This window comes from Elephas maximus, chromosome 13 (assembly GCF_024166365.1).
Source record: "Elephas maximus indicus isolate mEleMax1 chromosome 13, mEleMax1 primary haplotype, whole genome shotgun sequence".
NCBI classification, from domain to species: Eukaryota; Metazoa; Chordata; class Mammalia; order Proboscidea; family Elephantidae; genus Elephas; species Elephas maximus.
The window spans coordinates 104,743,086-104,766,520 of record NC_064831.1 but is presented as its reverse complement, the minus strand read 5'-3'; the positions used below and the strand labels follow the sequence as shown (position 1 = coordinate 104,766,520).

At 39.4% G+C, this 23,435-nt stretch overlaps 1 protein-coding gene across 1 annotated transcript in view; it reads left to right on the top strand.

The window, feature by feature from the left end:
• OCA2 (OCA2 melanosomal transmembrane protein) overlaps positions 1-23,435 on the top strand; it is a 454,916-nt gene that overhangs the window by 310,025 nt on the left and 121,456 nt on the right. The window lies entirely within an intron of this gene.

The following is a 23,435-nucleotide window of genomic DNA, read 5'->3' as shown; positions in this document are numbered from 1 at the left end:
TAATCAATTAATTTGTTTTTTCAGGTCTTTGTTGTACAAAGGACGACAGGAAGCATCTGACTACCATCTTGGCCCTGCCTCTCCAGAGTTTGTCTTAAAGCCTACTTTTCTGATATTAAGATTCCCACCACAGCTCTCTTTTGGCTATTATTTGCATGGAATTTTTTTTCTATCCTTTCAATTTCAACTGATTTGCGTCCTTGGTTTTACGGTGTGTCTCTTATAAACAGCATATAGTTGGATCTTGTTTGTTTTTAATCCATCCTGCCACTCTCTGCCTTTTGATTGGAGCTTTTAGCCCATTTGTAGTCACTGTAATTACTGATAGGGAATGAGTTACTTCTGCCACTTTTTTATTTGTTTTTTATGTGTCTTAAGCATCATTTGTCTTTCAGTACTGCTTGCTTTTGTATTTTGTTGGTTTATTTTAGTGAGCCTTTTTCATTCCCTTCTCCTTTCCTTTTGTGTATTTTTTGTTAAAATATATTTTCTTAGTGGTTACCACAAATATTACATTTAAGAGCTTGTATTTACAACATCTTAGGGCAGGTTGGTAGCAACTTAACTTCATTAACCAACAAGAAATTCTGTACCATATATCTATACCATTCCTTTCCCCTTTTTGTTGTTGTCATCACTAATTACGTGTTCTTATTTTATGTGCCTTGTATCACAATTTTATACTGGCCTTTTATATATTTGTTGTTAAAAAATATGAAGGGCAAAACATCTAGAATTATCAAGCATGACTATCTTTTACTAGCTCTTGTGCTTGTTAATGCATTTCCCTTTATTAGGGACTTCTTTTTGTGTGTATAGTTTTGAATTGCTCTCTAGTGTCTTTTCTATCTACAGAACTGTCATTAGTGTCTTTTGTAGGGCTGGTCGGGTGGATATGAACTCTCTCAGCTTCTGTTTGTCTGAGAATGTTGAATTTCACCCTCATTCTTGAAGGATAATTTCACTGGGTATAGTATTCTTGGTGGACAGATTTTTTTCTTTCAGCACTTTGAATATATCATTCTATTGTTTTCTGGCCTCCAATGTTTCTGAGGAAAAATAGGCACTTAATCTTGTTGGGGAAACTTTGTATGTAACCGTGTGCTTCTCTTTCAGTATTCTACCTTTATTTTAAAGTCTTGAGAGCCTAACTATGATGAGCCTTGGCTTAGATCTCTTTGGGTTTATTCCTTTTGGGGTTCTTTGAGCATCTTGGATTTGTAGATCCATATCTTTCATTAGATTGAGGAACTTTTCTGTTATTGTTTGTTCAAATATTCTTTTTGCGCTTTCTCTCTCTCATCTCTTTCTGAAATTCCTATGATGCATGTATTAGCTGTCTTGTTGTCCCATAATTCCATTAAGCTGTGCTCAGCCTTCTTGAGCCTCTGTTCTTGTTGCTCTTCAGCATCTGTCGTTTTAACTGTCTTGTCCTCTAACTTGCTGATTCCTTCTTCTGCCTGATTAAATCTGTTGGCAAGTTCTGCTATTGTTTTTATTTCAGTTATTGTCGTTTTCAGTTGTAATATCTCTTTTTTTAGATCCTTGTTTTGTTCTTGCATTGTTTTCCTTATTTTTTAGTTCTTTGTTTTTCCTTAGTTCTTTAATTATGTTTAATGTTGTTGTATTATATTCTCCCCATCCCCCCCTTTTTTTGTTATTTGGCCATTCCTAGATGCACTAACACTCCCTTTGTCGTGTTCACTTCAATGGGCCATTACTTCTCTGTTCTTTGTGTGTCTCATGATTTTTGTTGTTGTTGTTGAGGCATGGGAATTGTCAAGGTTGTTAACTTTCTCAGTTCTCCCCATTATTTGGTCGTTTTGCCTGCACTACTTTCTGCAAGAAACTCTTAGGCAGGCAGCACCTTTAGCCTTTGCTTACTGGTTCCTGTACCTCTCTGTGATAGCTCCTTTTCCCTCTGTAGTTTAATTAGGATTCAAAAGTTTCAGCTTTCGGTTTTTAACTTTCAGTCTCTCCCAAACACACCAGAAAACATGCTGTGATTCATCTGTCCAACAGCTGGTACTGCCACTCAGGCAAGGTGTTGTGTACTAATCAATAGGTCCACCGGGGGCACAGTCCTATCTCTCTAGTTATTACTCCCTTCTCTTCACTGTTTCTGTGACCACATTTTCAGTCTAAGAACCCACACTCAGTGAGCCCACTTTGGGCTGGGTATCGCCCTCCAGTTTTGCCCAAGACTTCCTTCTCTGTTCTGTGGGCTTGCTTCTATCTGAGCTGGCTTTCAGGGGAAATGGAAGCAGACATTCCTCTGTTTCAGGAGGAGGAGGAGCTTGCTTTCCCCAGAGGAACCTCCAAGAGATCTGTACTGTTGGTTTCAGAGCCCCAGTGGCCCTGTAGTTGTTGGGAGGGTCCCCTCTGAGGTTGATCCTCCTCCTGGCGTCACTGTAGGAGTTTGTGTCAGTCTAGCAGCTAAAAGTTACTGGGTGGAGAGGAATTGTCATGCTCTTCATGGACCCTCAGGGAGGTCTGCCTTGTTCTGTCAGAGCCTGCTCTGTAGTATGTTGACTGTGGGCGTAGCCTCCATTCAAGATGCCTGCTTACCAGCACATGGCAGCCTTAGTCAGTAGTCCTCAGTGCTGATGGGAAGATCAAGCAGAAAGACCTATGCTGATCCCTGGGAAGGTCTGTCCTGTTGGTTTCAGAGGCCTTAGCTATGGGGTACACAGGGAGGCAGGCAAAGTGTTGAATATGGGAGCAGACTCCACTACAGTGGCCTTCTGTAGCAATTTGTAACACCCTGGCAATGAACATTACCAGGTTGGGGGGGGGTGTCACTCTCCGGTTAGATCCCCACGGAGGTCTGCCTATTGCTATCAGTACCCTACCCCTGGTAGTTTGTTGGTTATGAGTGCAGCCTCCACTCAAGATGCCTGCTTCCTAGCACACCACAGCCTCAGACAACAGTTCTCAGGGCCAAATGGAAGTGGGGGCAGACTAACCCAAACTGACCCCCAGGGATGTTTGTCCTGATAGTTTCAGAGGCCTGAGTTATGTAGTGCCCAGAGAGGCAGGTAGAGTGCCAGCTATGAGAGCAGACCCCACTGCAGGGGTCCTTCTGTAGCAATTCACTGCAGGCTTACAGGTGACAGTGTCTGGGTTGGGAGAGGGTTTTTGCTCTCTGAATGGAGCCCTAGGGAGCTCTGTTCTGTTGCTACCAGGGCCCACCCTGTAATATGTTGGCTGTGGGTATAGCCTCCACTCAAGACGCCTGCTTCCTAGTACACAGCAGCTTCAGTCAGCAATCCTCAGTGACAGTTGTAAGGGGGAAGAAGGCAAACCCAAACTGACTCCTTGGGGAAGAGGGGGGTCTGTCCTGTTGATTTCAAAGGCTTGGGTGTACAGGGAGAGGCAGGTACATTGTTGACTAGAGTGGAGAGTAGACTCTACTGCAGGGGGCCTACTGTAGCAATTCACAGTAGGCTTGCAGCCAACAATGTTACCAGGTGTGGGAGGTGCTGGCACACTCCAAACAGACCCATGGGAAGAAGTGCTTTGTTGATTTTAGAGCGGAAACTTGGGGTCCTATCTGTTTTTACAGGCAGGGGGCATGGTGTTTAGGGAAACAGGCTCTTTTTGGGGGACACTTCCCCAATTCGCAGCAGCCGGAAGTCCGTGTGGCTGGGTGGGAGAGGCAGGGACAGTGGGAGAAATGGTTTTCCTATTGTATGCAACTTGTTTCGTTGATTCTTGCCTGTCTGCAGTTTCTAGCTGCTTTCCTCTGCTTCTCAATTCAGAGTCCCTCAAAGCCAAGTGTCAATTCCTTATTGTATTTTGGGGGGAGGGTCATAACAATGGTTTGTTTACACCACTTTCCCAGAATCCTCCAAATCTACTGTTTTTTATCCAAACCCATTGTCATTGAGTCCATTCTCACTCATGGTGACCTCATGTGTGTCAGAGTAGAACTGTGCTCCACAGTGTTGTCAATGGCTAATTTTTTGGAAGTTGATATCCAGCCTTTCTTCTGAGGAACCTCTAGGTGGACTTGAACCTCCAGCCTTTCTGTTAGCAGCTGAGTGCTTTGACTGTTTGTACCACCCAGGGACGTTTTCTTTAAACAGCCTGAGTTCTAGAGCTGTGTAACTGAGTTAAGTGAGCAGGCTGCTCTGGGCCTTGGTGGGAGAGGGTGGAACCTTTCAGCTGGCTCAGGCTTTACGGGGGAAGCAGCACTGCATTCATCCGGCATGTCCCTGAGATCTGCATGGCTAGAGTATACCTCTTCTTGGACTGCCCACCCATGCTTGATAGAAGCCACCTACTAGAGTGACCTCAGCAACTCTCAGCACTTAGAACTGGGCTCGGAAGATTTACGTCAAGTCTGCTAAGATGCTAGTAAGAGATCACTTAAGCATCAGACCATTTCCTGAGATTAGAAGTAAATTCATGAGCAGGCAACACTGGAACATTACGCTTGGTACTTCTGTCTTTCCCCAACAAATGAAGTAATGACCTATGGCTACATTATAGCAGGGTAGGAAAATACAACTTGTAGATGCAGCAATATAAAATTCTACATGAATCTGAGTGAATTTCTTATGGGTGTTGGAGCAAATTGTAATCTTATATTTTCCAGTGATTTTGTATGAACATTCTGAGATTTTGTGTTGATTCATGTTCTTTGTAAAAAAAAAATTATTTCTTCCTTCCCTCCCTCCTTTCCTTGTTGCCTTTCTTCCTGTTTTCCTTCCTCCCTTCCTCTATTAAGAAAACCCTGATGGTGAAGTAGTTAAGTGCTACAGCTGCTAATCAAGAGGTCAGCAGTTCAAATCCGCCAGGCGCTCCGTGGAAACTCTGCGGGGCAGTTCTACTCTGTCTTATAAGGTTGCTATGAGTCGAAGCCGACTCAACAGCAGTGGGTTTGGTTTTGGTTTTGGTTCCTCTAATATAAAATTCCTTTCCAGAGATAGTCAACATTGATTGTTTGTAAGCATATGTATGTGTGTCCTTTTCAAAGACAAATTACAGGGGCTTGTTGTACACACTATTTTGCACCTTGTATTTTTTTTTTTCTTTGTACATGAAGACCATTTCTCTCAACCTTCTGCTCTTCAATGACTGCACTGTCATTGCTGAATCATTATTTTGCAAGAGGTTGTTGGTAGACATGTAAGCGTTTTTTAGATTCTCGGGACCCTTGTACATATGCCTTTGGGGACATGTGTGTGCCTCTAGAAGAGTCTTAGCAGTGGAATTGTTGGTTATGTGTTCTTGGTTATATAATTTTCTGGGAATTGCCAAATTGTCCTCTAAATAAGCTGCACTAATTCACCTCTTCCCACAGGGTGTGAAGACGTCTGTTTTCTGAACTAATACTGCGTACTATCTTTTATCTTTGCCAACTTGGTGGGTAAACAACATATAATTCATTAGTTCAAACACTACCATTAAAGGGCTTATTTCTGGCTGCTATGAGTCAGAATCGACTCGACGGCAGTGGGTTTGGTTTTTTTTTTATTTCTGGCCACCCACAGCCATTTGCGAATGTTCTGTCTGGGCACGACCATCATGATGGCTTCCCTCCAGCACTGTCCTCTGCTCCTGGCCATCTGCCAGGCAAGGCCAGATGGTGACTTGGTTTCTCCTCCCAGTGATGGTCACAGTCTCACCACAGGCTGTGGCATTTGAGCAAACTGAAAGAGTTTGCCTTTCGTTGATTTAGTTAAACTTATTTCCTCAAATACCTTATTATTTTCTTTTATGTTATTTTACTTGGACTGCTGACAGGTGGAAGTCCATGGCATTAGACCTCCCCTGCCCACTCCTCCTTATCATAGGCTGATGGCCTGGGAAATACCCTACACCAGGGGCAGGACTCCTCCTGCCTCCTGGGACACTCCTTTGCAACTGGCATAATCAACACTCCATTGATTCACTTTGTAAATTCCTATCTTTATTTTAATATGAGCACACCTGTACTTAGCATAGTGATTGAATGATTTTACAAATTGAACAAAACTCATTTAGTATTTTAAAAATGCACTATTTGTTTTTAGTGGTGTCAGTTTGTTACCAGATGGAAACACCAGGTTCTTACTCGGCATGACTTGTATTGGCCAATAAATGAGACACTGAGGTGGGAGAACAGGAAAGCCACTTTCATTTTGTTGTACAAGTAAATGGAGTCAGTTGGAGCTACTGCTGCCAAGACTGCTCGCCAAGGGTAGGCAAGCAAGTACCTTTAAAGGGTTTACAAGTCGGGAGGTCATACAAGTTACAGCAACATTCTTAATCATACTATGCAGGTGCAATGGGGTTTACATATAATCTCCCAGCAAAAGCAGGGTTCAGATGGAAAGCTGAGGGGAGGGGGAGGCCAGCAAAGGAAAAGATTTTGCAATACAACACTGTAGGGGAGGAAGCCAGGTAAAGAATACAGCACCGTGGGCTTCTGTCTCACTTCTACCATTCATTTCTTTTTAGACATTGATCATTCAAGACCAGTTTCCATTTTGAAGTACAGCCCGGCCCGGAATTGTTTGACATATTTTTGGGGAGGGGCAAATATTGTACCTAGGCCTTTCATTGTGGCTACTGATCTCTTGTTGGTTTATAAGTGACCATTTACTAAATATTAAAAGAAAAAGAGTGGCTTTTATGCCCTGTTTATGTGAATGTCTCCCTAAAAGGTTCTCTCTTTTTTTTCTCTTCAGATTATCTTAGCTGTTGTCTTTATACCTCAGGGCCCAGGTGATGTGTCTTTATGGGTCTTTGTGAGTCCAGCTCCAGCTGGGTCACATTTTTTATGCTCAAGGACTGGGAATAATGGCTCCAATATTATCTCTTAAGTAATTTTCTTTTGCTTTATGTATTTTTTTCCATCCTTTGAGTTTTAGTTTGTTTGTGTCTCTAAGTCTAAGGTGTGTCTCTTGTAGGCAGCATATACACGGATCGTGTTTCTTTATCCAGTCTGAGACTCTCTGTCTCTTTATTGGTGCATTTAGTCCATTTACATTCAGCATAATTATAGATAAGTATGAGTTTAGTGCTGTCATTTTGATGCCTTTTTGTGTGTGTTGTTGACAATTTCATTTTTCCACTTACTTTTTTGTGCTGAGACGTTTTTCTTTGTAAATTGTGTATTCCTCATTTTCATTGTAGTTGAATTTATGTTTGCTGAGTCATTATGTTTTTCTTGGTTTTTATTTTGAATTATGGAATTGTTAGACCTCTTTGTGGTTACCTTAATATTTGCCCCTATTTTTGTAAGTAAAAACCTAACTTGCATCGTCCTATATTGCCTTGTTTTCCTCTCCATATGGAAGATCTATGCCTCCTGTATTTAGTCCCTTTTTTTGATTATTGTGATCTTTTACATAATGACTTCCCTGTTTTGAGCATTTTTTTCTTTTAAAATTAATCTTAATTTTTTTTTGTGATTTCCCTATTTGAGTTGATATCAGGATGTTCTGTTCTGTGACCTTGTATTGTGCTGGTATCTGATATTATTGATTTTCTGACCAAACGATTTCCTTTAGTATTTCTTGTAGCTTTGGCTTAGTTTTTGCAAATTCTCTAAGCTTGTGTTTATCTGTACATGCTTTAATTTCACCTTCATATTCGAGAGAAGGTTTTGCTGGATATATGATCCTTGGCTGGCAGTTTTTCTCCTTCAGTGCTCTGTATATATCATCCCATTGCCTTCTTGACTGCATGGTTTCTGCTGAGTAGTCTGAACTTATTCTTATTGATTCTCCTTTGTAGGAGACTTTTATCCCTGGCTGCTTTAAAAATTTTCTCTTTATCTTTGGTTTTGGCAAGTTTGATGATAATGTGCCTTGGTGATTTTCTTTTTGGATCAATCTTATATGGGGTTCAGTGAGCATCTTGGATAGATATCCTTTCATCTTTCATGATGCCAGAGAGGTTTTCTGCCAACAGATCTTCAACTATTCTCTCTGTATTTTCTGTTATCCCTCCCTGTTCTGGGACTCCAATCATATGCAAGTTATTCTTCTTGATAGAGACCCACATGATTCTTAGGGTTTTTTCATTTTTTTAAATTCTTATATCTGATTTTTCTTCAACTATATTGGTGTCAACTGCCTTATCCTCCAAGTCCCCCACTCTGCTTTCCAATTGCTCTATTCTGCTCCTCTTGACTTCCTCTTGAGTTGTCTAATTCTGCAATTTTACTGTTAATATTTTGGATTTCTGAATGCTGTCTCTCTGTGGATTCTTGCAGCTTATTAATTTTTCCACTATGTTCTTGAATAATCTTTTTGATTTCTTCAACTGCTTTATCAGTGTGTTCCTTGGCTTTTTCTGTATATATATTTTCTGTAGATTGCCTTGTTTCATTTCTGAGGTCATCCCTCATGTCTTGAAGCATTCTGTATATTAGTTTTTTATATTCTGCATCTGGCAATTCCAGGATTGTATCTTCATTTGGGTAAGATTTTGATTCTTTAATTTGGGGAGCTGTAGAAGCAATCATGGTCTGCTTCTTTATGTGGTTTGATATCAACTGCTGTCTCTGAGCCATCTATAAGATATTGTAATGATTTATTTTATATTTGCTCACTGAGTCTTATCTTGTTTTTGTTTTCTTTCAATATACACAGATGGGCTACTAGATTGCACTGTCTTGATTGTTGTAGCCTTTGAATCACTTATGTCCTATTACCAGCTGGTTTGGGCTGTTACCAGATATATAAGCCTAAGAGTCCATTCACTATTCTTGAATAGAATCAGCTTAGGTGTTCTGATTTTGGGTCACCAAGTGTGTGGTGTAGACTGTCACCTGTTAACTTAGAGGAGTAGTGGTGATAGTTGTGTTCACCAGATTCTAGTAGCAGCAGAGGGTCACACTCCAGGGCGGGCAGGATGCTGACAGCCTTCCAGCGTGTGCCAGTGAGGTAGGTGTGTTTCTATTCCTAAAGCACTTTGGTGGGTGGGCTCTGCAGCTGTACCTTAAGCACCCAATGCATGTACCTCTAAAGATTGGTAGGTGTCAGTATCCTCAGACCCCTTTGGCAGGTGCCTAGGTGGTTTAGGTGGAGCTTCAGCCCTCAGTTCCCTGCTGTGGATCAGTGCCGGCTCTGTTTAATAGGTAGAGATATCAGACCTGGAAAACTTGCCTTTCCAGTGATCCGCTAAAACAATTACAGTCAGATGTCTATCAGAATTGACTTTACATTATAATAGCCACCTTGTTCCCTGTAGGGATGAAAGCCCAAGACTGTGGATCTCATATGCTTGGCTGGAGCTGGTTCTGTATTTTTATTCCAATTTAGGGAAGTCAGGGAAGGATTTTTCGTCCCTGGGTTTTTAGTAGCTGCTTCTCTCAGGCCAGAAGAATGGGTTAAAAAAGGGTTAGGAAAAGAAAAAAGAAACCCACAGAGCACTTCACTCCCTGGCTCAGGAAAGTCCAATGTTAATGCAGCCACCTGGGGCAGGGAGGGAAGGGATCAGATAGATAGGAGAGAGTAGCACCCAGCAATATAGACAAAGTTACTTATCTTGCTTGGTGATGACCGTTTTATCTGAGATTCCCAAGGGGCCTGTAGCCTGTGTGCTTTGGCTGGGTTGAGATTGCCCCTGAGGGTCAGGCCCATGTGTCCGGTGCTTGTGCTGTCTTTGAAGCCTTGGTCAGCTCCTTCGCTCCCAGTCCAAAGTCCAGCACCAAGGTTCCCCAGCTGGGACGCCTCACTCCAGGCCCCCAAACCAGCCACTGCCTCCCTGTGACTTCTCCTCCTGTCAGTGGCGTCATTGCGCTGCCTGCATGCGCTGGCTGGGCTTCCCTGGAGGTCACTTCGGGGGCTAGGGCTGCCTCCCGCGTTTGCGCTGTCTCAGAAAGCTGTGCTCAGCTCCCCTGTGCCCAGACCAAAGCCCGGCGCCAAGGGTTTCTGACTGGGATGCTGGCTCCAGGCTCTGAAAACAGTGGCTCATTCCCCTTGTTTGCTCGTTCTCTCTTTAGCCACGTCAGTGTGCAGCCTGCTTGCGCTGGCTGAGTCTCTACAAAGGTTACCCCAGGGGGCTAGGGGTTAGGGCTGTGTCCTGTGCCTGCCCCGCCTCAGCAAGCCGCAATCAGCCCCGCCACTAGGCACCAGGGAACCGTGAGGGTTGAAGACTGTGGAGGAGGACACCGGTTCCAGAGGCGGTCGCTGCTTCAGGGCACAGCTTTTCGCTCCCCTGTCACTCAGGTCAACTCTTTAGATCTGTGTTTCATGGTCAGGGTTTGTATATTGTCATGTATGTGATTGATGCACTTGTTTTTCCGAGTCTTTGTTGCAAGAGGGATCTGAGGTAGCTTCTACCTAGTCAGCCATCTTGGCCCCGCCTGCATTATTTTCTTTTGATTGGAGATTAGAGATATTAACCTGGATTTAGTCAAGCCCTTAGATGGCAGCCACGACAGGCTCTTTAAACTCACGGTGCTGGTTTTCCACCAGATACTATCTGGTTCTTCACTAGAATTTTAAGAGCGATGTCAGTCGCGTTACTGAAGTGAGCAGACTCAATGTACATCAACAGTTTAGCCTGAAGACTTCTTTTGTCCTTTTAGGTGTGTAAGACAATTGAAGATAAGTTTTATTATGCCTGATACTATCAGGATGCAAACTAAGAACATTACTATCCCTTGCATTAGTAATTTAGCCCATGTACTTATTCCTCATGGTAACCAACCAAATAAATATGGTGTTTGTAATGGGGCAGTTCTACTCTGTCCTATAGGGTCACTATGAGTCGGAATCGACTCGATGGCACTGGGTCTGGGTAAGGGTGTTACAGGGTGTAAACAAATAGTTTGCTGTCTTATCCTATATATATCCTGTTCTACCTCTCCTGTGTTATTTATACAAATGCAACAAGAGGTATTTGCTACAGCACATACTATACTTTCTTGGGCTAATGAAAAATATAAGGCTATTTTGTTATCTCATGTCACCTTGGCTAATGAGGTCAGAGATTACTGCTGTGCTATCTCATTAGCAGCTTCATCTGTTATTTGTCCCATAATAAGCAATCAATTTCTTAAAGATTTATCCAATTGAGCTATTCCATAACTAGGAATTAAACCTACCAACCACACCCTGAGTGTTGGACCAATGGGCTTTTTGACTCTGGTTTTATAGTGTATAACAATTTAACATTACCTTTTCAATATTTACTAGCTTCATTACTATAAATATCTAAATGTAATCTTAAAATTCTCCACATGCGTTGCCCATGCATTCACCAGGAATCTAGACAAGAGATTGCCCACATAAACTCACTGTCAGTTGGAAAGGGATCATTTAAAACCAGTATAGTTGGATCCACCGTACATAAAATTTATCTATAGGAAACAGAAGATACAGAAGAATTCTCATGTAGCAACCAGATTTTCATTAGAGAATACATGATTAACAAGATGATATAGGATGGACCATTCCTGCTGGAGGTCTTCAGTTAATCTGTTTAAAACACACTAAATGTTCTTCCCAAGGGCAAGCTGTCTCTCTTTGGTCTACCTATTAAAAGTCATGGGCCACTTTCTCTGAAGCAGAAGTGTCACAAAACTGTTTTTTTATGAGAGAAGAACTTCTAATTTAACGATTATAATATCTAAACTCATTAGTTAAGTAATTTAGGAGACAGGAAGATGGTTAGTCTTATATCTATAAAGTAGGACCTTAAAACATCAATAGTATTCCCACATAAAACCCATAGTTTCCTTTCGTTTACTCAGTCTTATGTAGTTAATTTCTGTTCCACATGATTCTGGATCAGCCAGTCTGTGCTTCCACATAGGAGTTCTGGAAATTTTATTCAGTCTAGTCATAGTCCTTTTGGCAAGTCCAATATAGTCCACCTTTTATTTATTTTATCTATTTTTTTATTTATTGTGCTTTAAGCGAAAGTTTAAAAATCAAGTCAGTCTCTCATATAAAAACATACGTATAGCTGCTCTCCCCCTAATGAGAAAGCACACTCCTCCTCTCTACCCCGTATCTACTCAACCAGCCCCTGTCCACCTCTGCCTTCCCATCTCACCTCCAGACAGGAGCCACCCACATAATCTCATGTGTCTACTTGAGCCAAGAAACTCATTCCTCACCAGTATCACTTTCTGTCCTATAGTCCAGTCCAATCCCTGTCCGAAGAGTTGGCTTCGGGAATGGTTCCAGTCTTGGGATAACAGAGGGTCTGGGGACCATGACCTCTGGGGTCCTTCTAGTCTCAGTCAGACCATTAAGTCTGGTCTTTCTACAAGAATTTGAGATCTGCATCCCACTGTTCTCCGGCTCCATCAGGGAATCTCTGTCGTGCTCCCTGTCAGGGCAGTGATGGGTGGTAGCCGGGCACCATCTAGTTCTTCTGGTCTCAGGCTGATGGAGTCTCTGGTTTATGTGGCCCTTTATGTCTCCCTTTCTGGCTCACCTTTACTTTATGTCTTTGGTGTTCTTCATTCTCCTTTGCTCCAGGTGGGTTGAGACCAATTGATGCATCTTAGACGGCCGCTTGTTAGCATTGAAGACCCCAAATGCGACTCACTGAAGTGGGATGCAGAATATTTTCTTAATACATTTTGTTATGCTAATTTGACCTGGATGTCCCCTGAAACCATGGTTCCAGACCCCCGTCCCTGCTACTCTGGCCTTCAAAGTGTTTGATTGTATTCAGGAAACTTCTTTGCTTTTGGTTTAGTTCAGTTGTGCTGACCTCCCCTGTATTGTGTGTTGTCTTTCCCTTCACCTAAAATATTTCTTGCCTTCCAGATTCCTCCATGTTATGAGATGTTTTACGGATACATCGTTGTTCTTAATTGTTGTGTAGTATTCCATTATGTGAATATACCATAATTTGTTTATCCATTCATTTGTCGATGGGCATCTTGGTTGCTCCTATCTTTTTGCTTTGTAAACAGTGCTGCAGTGAACATGGGTGTGCATATATCTGTTTGTATGAAGGTTCTTATTTCTCTAGTATATATTCCCACGAGTGGGATTGCTGGATTGTATGGTAATTCTATTTCTAGCTTTTTTAGGGAAGTGCCAAATCGGTTTCCAAAGTGGTTGCATCCTTTTATATTCTCACCAGCAGTGTATAAGTGTTCCAGTCTCTCCACAATCTCTCCAACATTTTTTATTTTGTGTTTTTTGAATTAATACCAGCCTTGTTGGGATGAGATGGAATCTCATTGTAGTTTTGATTTGCATTCTCTAGTGGCTAATGATCGTGAGCATTTCCTCATGTATCTGTTAGCCACCTGAATGTCTTCTTTGGTAAAGTGCCTGTTCATATACTTTGCTCATTTTTTAATTGGGTTATTTGTCTTTTTGTTGTTGAGTTTTTGCAGTATCATGTAGATTTTAGAGACTAGTTGCTGATCAGAGTTGTCATAGCCAAAAACTTTTTCCCAGTCCTGTGTAATCTTTTTACTCTTTTGGTAAAGCCTTTGGTGAGCGTAAGTGTTTGAGTTTTAGGAGCTGCCATTTATCTAGTTTCTCTCCTGATGTTTGTGCATTGTTAGTAATGTTCTGAATACTGTTTACGCCATGTATTAGGGCTCCTAGCATTGTCCCTATTTTTTCTTCCATGATCTTTATCATTTTAGATTTTATATTTAGGTCTTTGATCCATTTTGAGTTCCTTTTTGTGCATGGTGTGAGGTATGGGCCTTGTTTTAATTTTTTGCAGATGGTTATCCAGTTATGCCAGCACCATTTGTTAAAGAGACTGTCTTTTCCCTATTTAACAGACTTTGGGCCTTTATCAAATATCAGCTGCTCCCATGTGGATGGATTAATGTCTGGATTCTCAATTCTGTTCAATTGGTCTATGTATCTGTTTTTGTACCAATAACAGGCTGTTTTGACTACTGTGGGACAGTAAAATATGTTTTCAAATCAGGTAGCATGAGGCCTCCCACTTTGTTTTTCTTTTTCAATAATGCTTTTTTTTTTTTTTTTTTAACTTATCCTGGGCCTCTTTCCCTTCCATATGAAGTTGGTGATTTTTTTCTCCATCTCATTAAAAAATGTCATTGGAATTTAGATCTGGATTGCATTGTACCTATAGATTGCTTTGGGTAGAATAGACATTTTCACAATGTTGAGTGTTCCTATCCATAAGCAAGGTGTTTTTCCACTTACGTAGATCTCCTTTGGTTTCTTGCAGTAGTGTCCTTGTAATTTTCTTTGTATAGATCTTTTATGTCTTGGTGAGATTTATTCCTAAGTATTTTATCTTCTCGGGGGCTATTGTAAATGGTATCGATTTGGTGATTTCCTCTTCGACGCTCTTTGTTGGTGTAGAGGAATCCAACTGATTTTCGTGTGTTTACCTTTTATCCTGATACTCTGCTGAACTCTTCTATTAGTTTCAGTGGATTTCTTGAGGACTGTTTAGGTTTTCTGTGTATAAGATCTTGTCATCTGCAAATAGAGGTACTTTTACTCCTTCTTTGCTAATTTGGTTGCCTTTTTTTTTTTTTTTTTTAAGTCTCGTTGCTCTAGCTAGGCCTTCCAGCACAATGTTGAATAAGAGTGGTGATAAAGGGCATTCTTGTCTAGTTTGTGTTCTCAAGGGGAATGCTTTCAAACTCTCCCCATTTAGGATGATGTAGGCTGTTGGCTTTGTGTAAATGCCTTTTATTTTCCTGAGGAATTTTCCTTCTATCCCTATTTTGCTGAGTTTTTTTATTTTTTAATTATGAATGGGTATTGGACTTTGTCCAATGCCTTTTCTGCGTCAACTGATAAGATCATGTGGTTCTTGTCTTTTGTTTTATTTATATGATAGATTACATTGATTTTTTTTCTAATGTTAAACCATCCCTGTGTACTTGGTATGAATCCCACTTGGTCATGGTGAATTGTTTTTTTTTCTTTTTGATGTGTTAATTTTGTTGAGGATTTTTGCATCTAAGTTCATGAGGGTTATAGGTCTGTAATTTTTTTTTTTTTGTAGTGTCTTTACCTGGTTTTGGTATCAGGGTTATGGGGGCTTCATAGATAAGTTTGGGATTATTCCATCCTTTTCTATGCTCTGAAATACCTTTAGTAGTAGTGGTGTTAACTGTTCTCTGATAGTTTGGTAGAATCTTCCAGTGAAGCCATCAGGGCCAGGCCTTTTTTTTTTTTTTTAGTTTTTAAAATACCTTTTCAATCTCTTCTTTTGTCTTCTTTTGTTATGGGTTTATTTAGTTGTTCTACCTCTGTTTGCATTAGTTTAGGTAGGTAGTATGTTTCTAGAAATTTGTCCGTTTCGTCTAGGTTTTCAAATTTGTTAGAGTACAATTTTTCATAGTAATCTGATATGATTCTTTTAATTTCAGTTGGTTCTGTTGTGATATTGTCCATCTCATTTCTTATGTGGGTTATTTGGTTTGTCTCCTGTTTTTGTTTTGTTGATCTGGCCAATGGTTTATTGATTTTATTGATGTTTTCAAAGAACCAGCTTTTGGTCTTGTTAACTCTGTCAATTGTTTTTCTGTTTTCTATTTCATTTAATTCTGCTCTGATTTTTATTATTTGCTTTGTGTGATGCCTGAGGGTTTCTTTTGTTGCTCTCTTTCTATTTGTTCATGTTGTAGGGATAATTCTTTGATTTCGGCCCTTCATTCTTTTTGGAAATGTCCATTTATTGCTTTAAATTGACCTCTGAGGACTGCTTTATCTGTGTCCCAAAGGTTCTGGTAAGAAGTGTTTTTGTTCTCATTTGATTCTATGAATTTCTTTATTCCATCCTTAATTTTATATTTTTTTCTATAACCCAGTTGTTTTTGAGCAAGATTTTGTTCAGTTTCCATGCGTTTGATTTCTTTTAACCTGCTTTTTTCTGTCTTGATGTCTACTTTTATGGCTTTATGGTGAGAGAAGATGGTTTGTAATAGTTCAGTGCTTTCATTCTGTTAAGGCTTGGTTTATGACCTAATAGTGGTCTATTCTAGAGAATGTTCTATTTGCATTGGAAAAGAAAGTATACTTGCCTGTTTCTGGGTGAAGTGTTCTGTATATGCTTATGAGGTCAAGTTGGTCGATTGTAGCATTTAGATATTCTGTGTCTTTATTGTGCTTTTTTCTGGTTGTTCTGTCCTTCACTGAAAGTGGTGTGTTGAAGTCTCCTGCTGTTATTGTGAGGCTGTCTCTCTTGCTTTTCAATGCTGTTAGAGTTTATGTATCTTGAATCCCTGTCGTTGGGTGTATAAATATTTAATAAGTTTATATCCTCCTCATATATTGTCCCTTTAATCATTACATAGTGTCCTTCCTTATTCTTTGTGGTAGATTTAACTTTGAAATATATTTTGTCAGAAATTAATATCGCTACTCCTGGTCGTTTTTGATTGTTCTTTGTTTTGTATGTTTTTTTCCATCCTTTGAGTTTTTGTTTGTGCCTTTAAGACTAAGGAGTGTCTCTTATAGGCAGCATATAGAAGGATCATGGTTTTTTAATCCATTCTGCCGCTCTCTGTTTATTGGTGCATTTAGTCCATTTGCATTCAGTATAATTATGGATAGGTATGAGTTTAATGCTGTCAGTCTTATGTCTTTTTTTGTGTGTTGTTGACAGTTTCTTTGTTCCACTTCATTTTTTGTGCTGAGTCGTTTTTCTTTATATTTTGTCTTTTCCTCTTTTTCATTTTTTTTTTTTTCTGAGTCTTCGTTTTTCTTGTATTTTATTTTGATGTGTGGGATTGTTAGTATCTTTTGTGCTTACGTTATTATTCACACATATTTATAGTCCATCTTTTTGTTAAGATATTTTGGTCAAATGTTTTCAGCAAATCAGCAAGGTAAAATCTTATCTGTAGATGACAAAACTTAATATGGCCATGATTAACTATAAAAATAATACTCTTTAGTGAAAGACCTGTTAGAAATTAATTGGAAGTGTAACATAAAGTCCAGATAAAATCAGTTAAAAAATTTGGATGAAAATATCTCTAAATATAACCCATTAACCATATTTCTAGAGCTTCAGTTATAATATATAACAGTCTTGAAGCATATACCACACAGTCAATATACCAAGAATATACCAAGATTATCAAGTCTCTAAATACCTGAATTTAAAAAAAAAAAAAAAAAACTTCATAGGTAAATGATGTGAATTCCCCAGTCAAACCATTGGCTTTGATAAAGTTGTAACCAAGTTAGCAATTAAGAACTAATAATAAAATTATGACATAATATTATGTGTTTGTTGTCTAATATTAGTCAAAAACTCAAGAGGAAATACCAAATATAAATCTTAACCCAAAGAGAATCAGGCATTTTTCTTGATTTTGGCAACACCTTCCATGTAATTTATTAAAACTCTTTGGCACTTTTATAAAAATAAAAAATTAAAAAAATTGTGGCTTTCCATTAAGTTTCAGAGTGTCAGGAATTTATTAAAGGTCACCGTGAAACAATACTTAAGTTATTTAACCAAAGATCTTAAAGTAAAAACTTTAGCTTTTTTCTTTTTTTAATGCCATGCGACTTGGTTTTCAGCTCAGGAATCTTATTCTAATGAGAGACCAAACCTCTGTCTTTGAGGCAGATTACACAAAGAATAAATTAACCCTTCAACTCAGAAATTAAAGAAAATTTTGTCATTTTAACAGGAAGAAACCCAATTCTTTGTTTTAATTTTATTTAATGTTAAAGCTTCTAGCAATCTTATAAATCAAACCATTAAACTTTAGTCAGACAGATAAAACTTCTGACCATTTTAAATAAATTTCTTTTTAATAAACCTCTTAAACATCGTCTTTGTTACATACCTCCTTTAAACAGCAAAAATGAACTCACTCAGAGACCCAACTATGTATATATCCCTTCTCCTGGCATAAAAAGCAAAAGTATATAAGCCTAAATTATGACAAATATCTGTTAGTTCAATTTAACATCAGTAGTTTACCTAAAAGGTCTAAGACCTGTATACCATAAAACATAACTGTTGTGGAAAGTCTGTTTAAACATCCTAAATTTTCTTTCAACTTTTACTATTTCTCATATTTTTCAAATCTAATTTTAGCCCTTAAAAACGTTTTCAACTGGCTTTGGAAATCACAAATTCTCTGCTCAACTGACCAATTCATTGATATGGATATAACCTTAAAGTGTCTGGCTAGGGTTGGAAAATTTTCTCAGGCAATTTCAGGTGTATCCCATTGTGATTTCTGTTTGACCTTGGAGACTGGGAGTGGGAAACCCTGATGTTGCCCCACCCTCCCTGTTTTTTGGCTCATGGTAGAATACAAGATTAGGCCATTCTGACTGATTTACATATGTTTAAGTTGATCAAGGCATTTTGAAAGGCTATCTACCCAGTAAATACCAAAGCCCTTTAAGAATTTGGTAAATAAATCCATCAGTTCTTGGCTAGAGAGACTGGGGCTATGAGGTCATCCTAATTCATTAAAAAAAAAATTCATTTACGTATGTTTAAATTGATCTAGGCCTTTCAAAAGGCAAAAGATAACTAATTTCTTTCCCTTTTAGTATTCTCTTAGAAAGCAGTTTTGCTTTCTCTTTATCACAACCTTTTATCTACCCAGGAAATACCACAGCCCTTTAACAATTTTTTTTTTTTCTAGGCTTGTCTCCTTTCTCATACTCTGGAACTGTTAGTTTTAAGACAAAATTATCTTTTTTCTTTAAATAAAACACATTTCATATAATGTCTAGCTTAAATTACTTAGAAAGGCTTTGCTTTTGTGATTGACTTAAACATAAAGTTTTTCAATACACTTCTAAAAGTCAGTTTTTTTTTTAAATGAGGAAAGAACTGAGGCTTTAAGACAGCCCTACAAAAAACAGTCATTTTCAGCCATAGCCTCCAACCTGATATAAGACAGAAACTTAGACACAACTCTCTAGACCAGAAGCAAGATCTCAGAACAAAAGGAGACAGAAAGACCACATAAACTCACCAAACAATATCACACAAAACAAGGATATGGGTATTCTAGTTTCTTAAAGTTTATGTAACAATTTTTGGTAAGATTGACTCAATTCAATAGAAATAACAGATTTTGGATAAAACTTATTAACTTGCTAGAGCGTCAGATGGAGGAATACTATTGTGATTGTTTATTAAGAAACTCTATCATAAAACAAATATGGAGCTACCACTTGGCAAATTTGGCAAAACAAAGCACTATTTTCCACGTTTTCTCTGAGCCACAAAAAGGAAACTTAGTAAGGAATGCCGCAGGGCTTGGACAGTGTTTTGCTTAGACCAATTTGTATCTTCATTGTGTGAGAGTTTGCTTGTGGGTGGCAAGCAGCCTGGTGCTCTAGCCTATCTTGTGACCACCTTATCCTGTCCAGGGAGCTTTTAATACTTGTAATGAGCACTGGCAACCCATTCTGATGGCTTTTGCTGGCCAACATGTGCCTAAATTTTTGAGGCTTATAGTGGCTCAGAGCTCTTCAAAGGTAGAATTACCTCTTTAATGTTTCAAATGCCCGAATCCAGACCTAAACTGCAGTTCCCCAAGAGTTACTAGATATTACTCTTGAAAAAATGATCAAGCAAAAACCCGAGAAAGATTCTCCTTAATCAAACAACGAGTTTTTCAAACAAATATGCAGAACAAAACTTAAGAAAACATGCAGGAAAGAACAAAAAGAACAAGCAAAAGCACGTTTTCTGAGAGCACTCACCCCATTGGTGTCGAAGGGACGTGGAGTACAAATGCTTGTTTCCAGAAGATAGGACCTTTCTTTTTGTCAGCTTCTGCTCCGTCCAGGTCTCCTCGAGGTTGACTGGATTCGTGGTTTTAGAATCCCTGCAGCAACTAACTCTTGTAGGATGAAAACCCCACAAAGTTTAGTAAAGCAGAAAGAAAGGTTTTATTCAGCATACATTTAAAGAGGCAAAAGTAGGAAAGGGACAAGCATGCTGCCAGAGCCATGTCTGTCTGAGTCTCTGTTACCGGTTTTTACAGATGCATCTTAGTGGGCCACGTTTTGGGATCCCTTGAACATTCCCCATTCTCTAGATACACACACTTACACACTCATACAACCTAATCTGCTGCACCAATTTTACAGGCACCTGAGCCTTTTATGCCCTCAGTGGTCAATTCCTCTCACTTCTTGGGACTCTTCTAAGGCCTTACCTATGAATTACCCTTTGACTTAGCAAATAATGCCCTCAATGGTCATTTCCTCCTGCTTCTTGGGACTTTTCGGAGGCCTTTCCTAGGCACTTACCCAACAACCCAGGTGCATTTCATGTCTCTCACAGAGCCATTGTTTGGGTCCCAGGGCGGATTGGCTTTCAGGGCTCTTCCAAGGTCTCCAGGAGAAATCTCCTGGTGGCACAAGACACTGGGGGCATTCTGTTTTCCAATCCACCCCAGGAACCAGACAGATGGCTCCTGGCTGGCTTGCCAGAAATGTCACCAGGTGGAAACCCCAGGTTCTTATTGTATTGGACAATAAACGAGAAATTGAGATGGGAGAATAGGAAAGACAACTTTATTTTGTTGTACAAGGAATTGGAGTCAGTTGGAGCTACTGCTGCCAAGACAGCTCGCCAAGGATAGGCAGGCAGGTTACCTTCAAAGGGGTTTACAGGTTGGGAGTTCATACAGGTTACATCAGCAACGTTCTTAATCCTGCTATGCACACACAATGGGGTTTACATATAACCTCCAAGCAAAAGCAGGATTCAAATGCAAAGCTGAGGGGGGTGGAGAGCCCAGCAAAGGAAATGATTTTGTAATACAACATTGTAGGGAAGGAAGCCAGGTAAAGAATACAGCACTGTGGGGGCTCTGTCTCAAGTTTTTCTGTGATTATTCAGTGAGTGATTGTGCGCTTTTTAGTGACTGTGTCACTATCCAGCGTGTCAAATGTTCCGTTTGGGCATATCACTGTAGGTCTTAAAAATTTCCTAATTAGGCTTCACTTATTGCTGTGCATTTTAATACTTGTTAAATAATTAAAACACAAGAAATTGAAATGTAAGGTTTATTCCGAGCAGTTATTCTATATGCATCAGGGAGATCACTTCGTTTCTAAAAACCGGTGGCTCAAAGAAGGCTAGTTACAATTGTTAAAAATAAACCTTTGAATTATCTCAAAACAATAACATTTGATTGTTTCATAATTTAATACACAATTGCAAAATGTTGGAGGCAAAAATCTCCTATGCATAAAGGGAAAATGAAAAAGAAACACTCCTGAGGATTGAAGACTTCACAGAAGTTTACTTTTCATTAATGAATATAAGTTTCCATGGTGACCAGGCCCTTAATGGTTACTGAATTAGCATTAAAAAGAAGCTCCTGGCACTGCTTACCAAACTAGGAAATAGAACAGAAGCACTAAATACATTAAAACCCCCACTTACTAAATACATTATTAGGTCGGTTAACGGGGATGTCCCATAAAAGCTCCAAACCAAGAAACCAAATCCCACAAAGTGTGTGATTGTAAGTAAGCAACCTAAGCAGCCGCTCTTCCTTTTGTCATTGTAAATATATCTATCACACAACTTTTGCCAGTTCAACTTGTTACAGATTGTACAGCTTATTGACAGCAATTACATTGATCAGCTGTGCAATTTTACCCTTAATCAATGAGATTTTTCCATAACCGTAAACGAATAACTCCCCTTTTCCTCCTTCCCACCCCTAATAACCGCTAAGAAACTTTGGTCTCTATACATTTGCTTATGCTTGTCTTTTTATGTAAGTGAATTCATACAGTATCTGCCTTTTGTAATTGACTTATTTCACTCAGCATAATGTCTTCAAACTCATCCATATTGTAGCATGTATCAAGTTTTCGTTTCCCTTACTGGCTGAATAGTATTCCATTGTATATATGTGTCACATTTTGTGTATCCATTCATCTGCTGATGAGCATTTAGGTTGTTTCCACCTTTTGGTTAATGTGAATAATAGTGCTACAATGAACATTGGTGTGCAAGTAGCTGTTTCTAATTGGTCTCTATTTGTCTGGAGCAACAGAGGATAGGAAAGTCAGGAATAGGAAGAGGAAAAGGAATATGTGGCTAGTTGCCTTGAGAGGGCATGGCCAACACCCAGAGTTTGGAGGGCGGTGCCATTGCCCAGATGGTTTCAGAGAAAGGGAAGAGAGGATTATTTTCAAGTCTTGAGAGCTAATATAAATTGTTCTGCTGGGTTTTGGACTTGGTTGGTGCCTGTTATCTCTTCTTTCCCTTCAATTTCTCCCATTTTTAATGAAAATGTCCACCTTGTGCCTGTTCTACTGTTGTACTTTGGAAGCAGATAATTTACATTCTAGACTTCATAGGTTCACAGATGAAGAGGAATTTTGCCCCAGCATGGAATATGCCTAAAGTTTCACCCATATTTTATAGGGTGTGTTTTGAGTCAATCTCTTATAAAATATAAAAAGGAGTGGCAAGGAAGCACAGATAGGGGAAGACTGATGCTAAGCCACATGGAGACCTCCAAGGAGCCAGGAAACAAGCTGAGGAGACAAGGACCTTCTCCCAGAGACGACAGAGAAAGACTTCCCCTTGAGCTAGAGCTCTGAATTTGAACTTCTAGCCTCCTAAACTGTGAGAAAATAAGTTTGTTTGTTAAAACCATCCACTTGCAGTATTTCTGTTATAATAGCACTAAATAAGAAAGAATTTGGCACCAGGAATGGGGTGCTGCTAGATACCTAAAATATGGAATTGGTTTTGGAATTGGGTAATAGGTAAAGGTTGGAAGAGTTTTAAGGTATCTAATAGTAAAAAAAAAAAAAAAAAAAACAATTTTTATTTATTTTTTTAATAGTAAAAGCTTAGATTGCTTGAAGAGACTGTTGGTTGAATTATGGATGTCAAAGGCAATTTTGGTGAGGGCTCAGAAGGGACTGAGGAGAGCTATAGAGAAAGTCTCCATCATCTTAGAGAGCCCAGCCCAATCTTTAAGCCTTAAACCAAAAATATCCCCTGTATCTCTCAAAATGAAATAATAGTTTAGCTTAACTAGTAAAGAATGCCTGCCTTGAGCTTTGTGCTCTTATAAGATCTATCTGTATGGGATCAAATTGCCAACAGCAACTCAAAAAGATTAGATAGGAATCTTAGGGGGCAGTGAGTTCATGTCAATGGAAGACGAACAACTCAGAAAAGGAAGGTGAGAATGGTTGCATAACTCAGAAAATGTAATCAGTGCCACTGAGGTGTTCATGTAGAAACTGCTCAATTGGTATGTTCTGCTATGTGTATTCTCAACAGCAAAAAAACCAAAATGAATTATTTTAAAAAATGTAACTCCTGAAGCTTTGGCCCTATACCCACCTGTAGCCATGAGACCTCTTGAAATTTAAAGAAGCTCACGTAAATCAAGATATAATGCTTTTATTATTAACCACTATCCTTTTCTAGCCAGAAAAGATGAAATTTACAATAACGTGGCCAAGCAATTTCAAATGGTGGGGAGGGGGGAGGGGCGGAGGGGGAGTCAATGCTTTTGCAGTTTGGGTCAGGCAGGC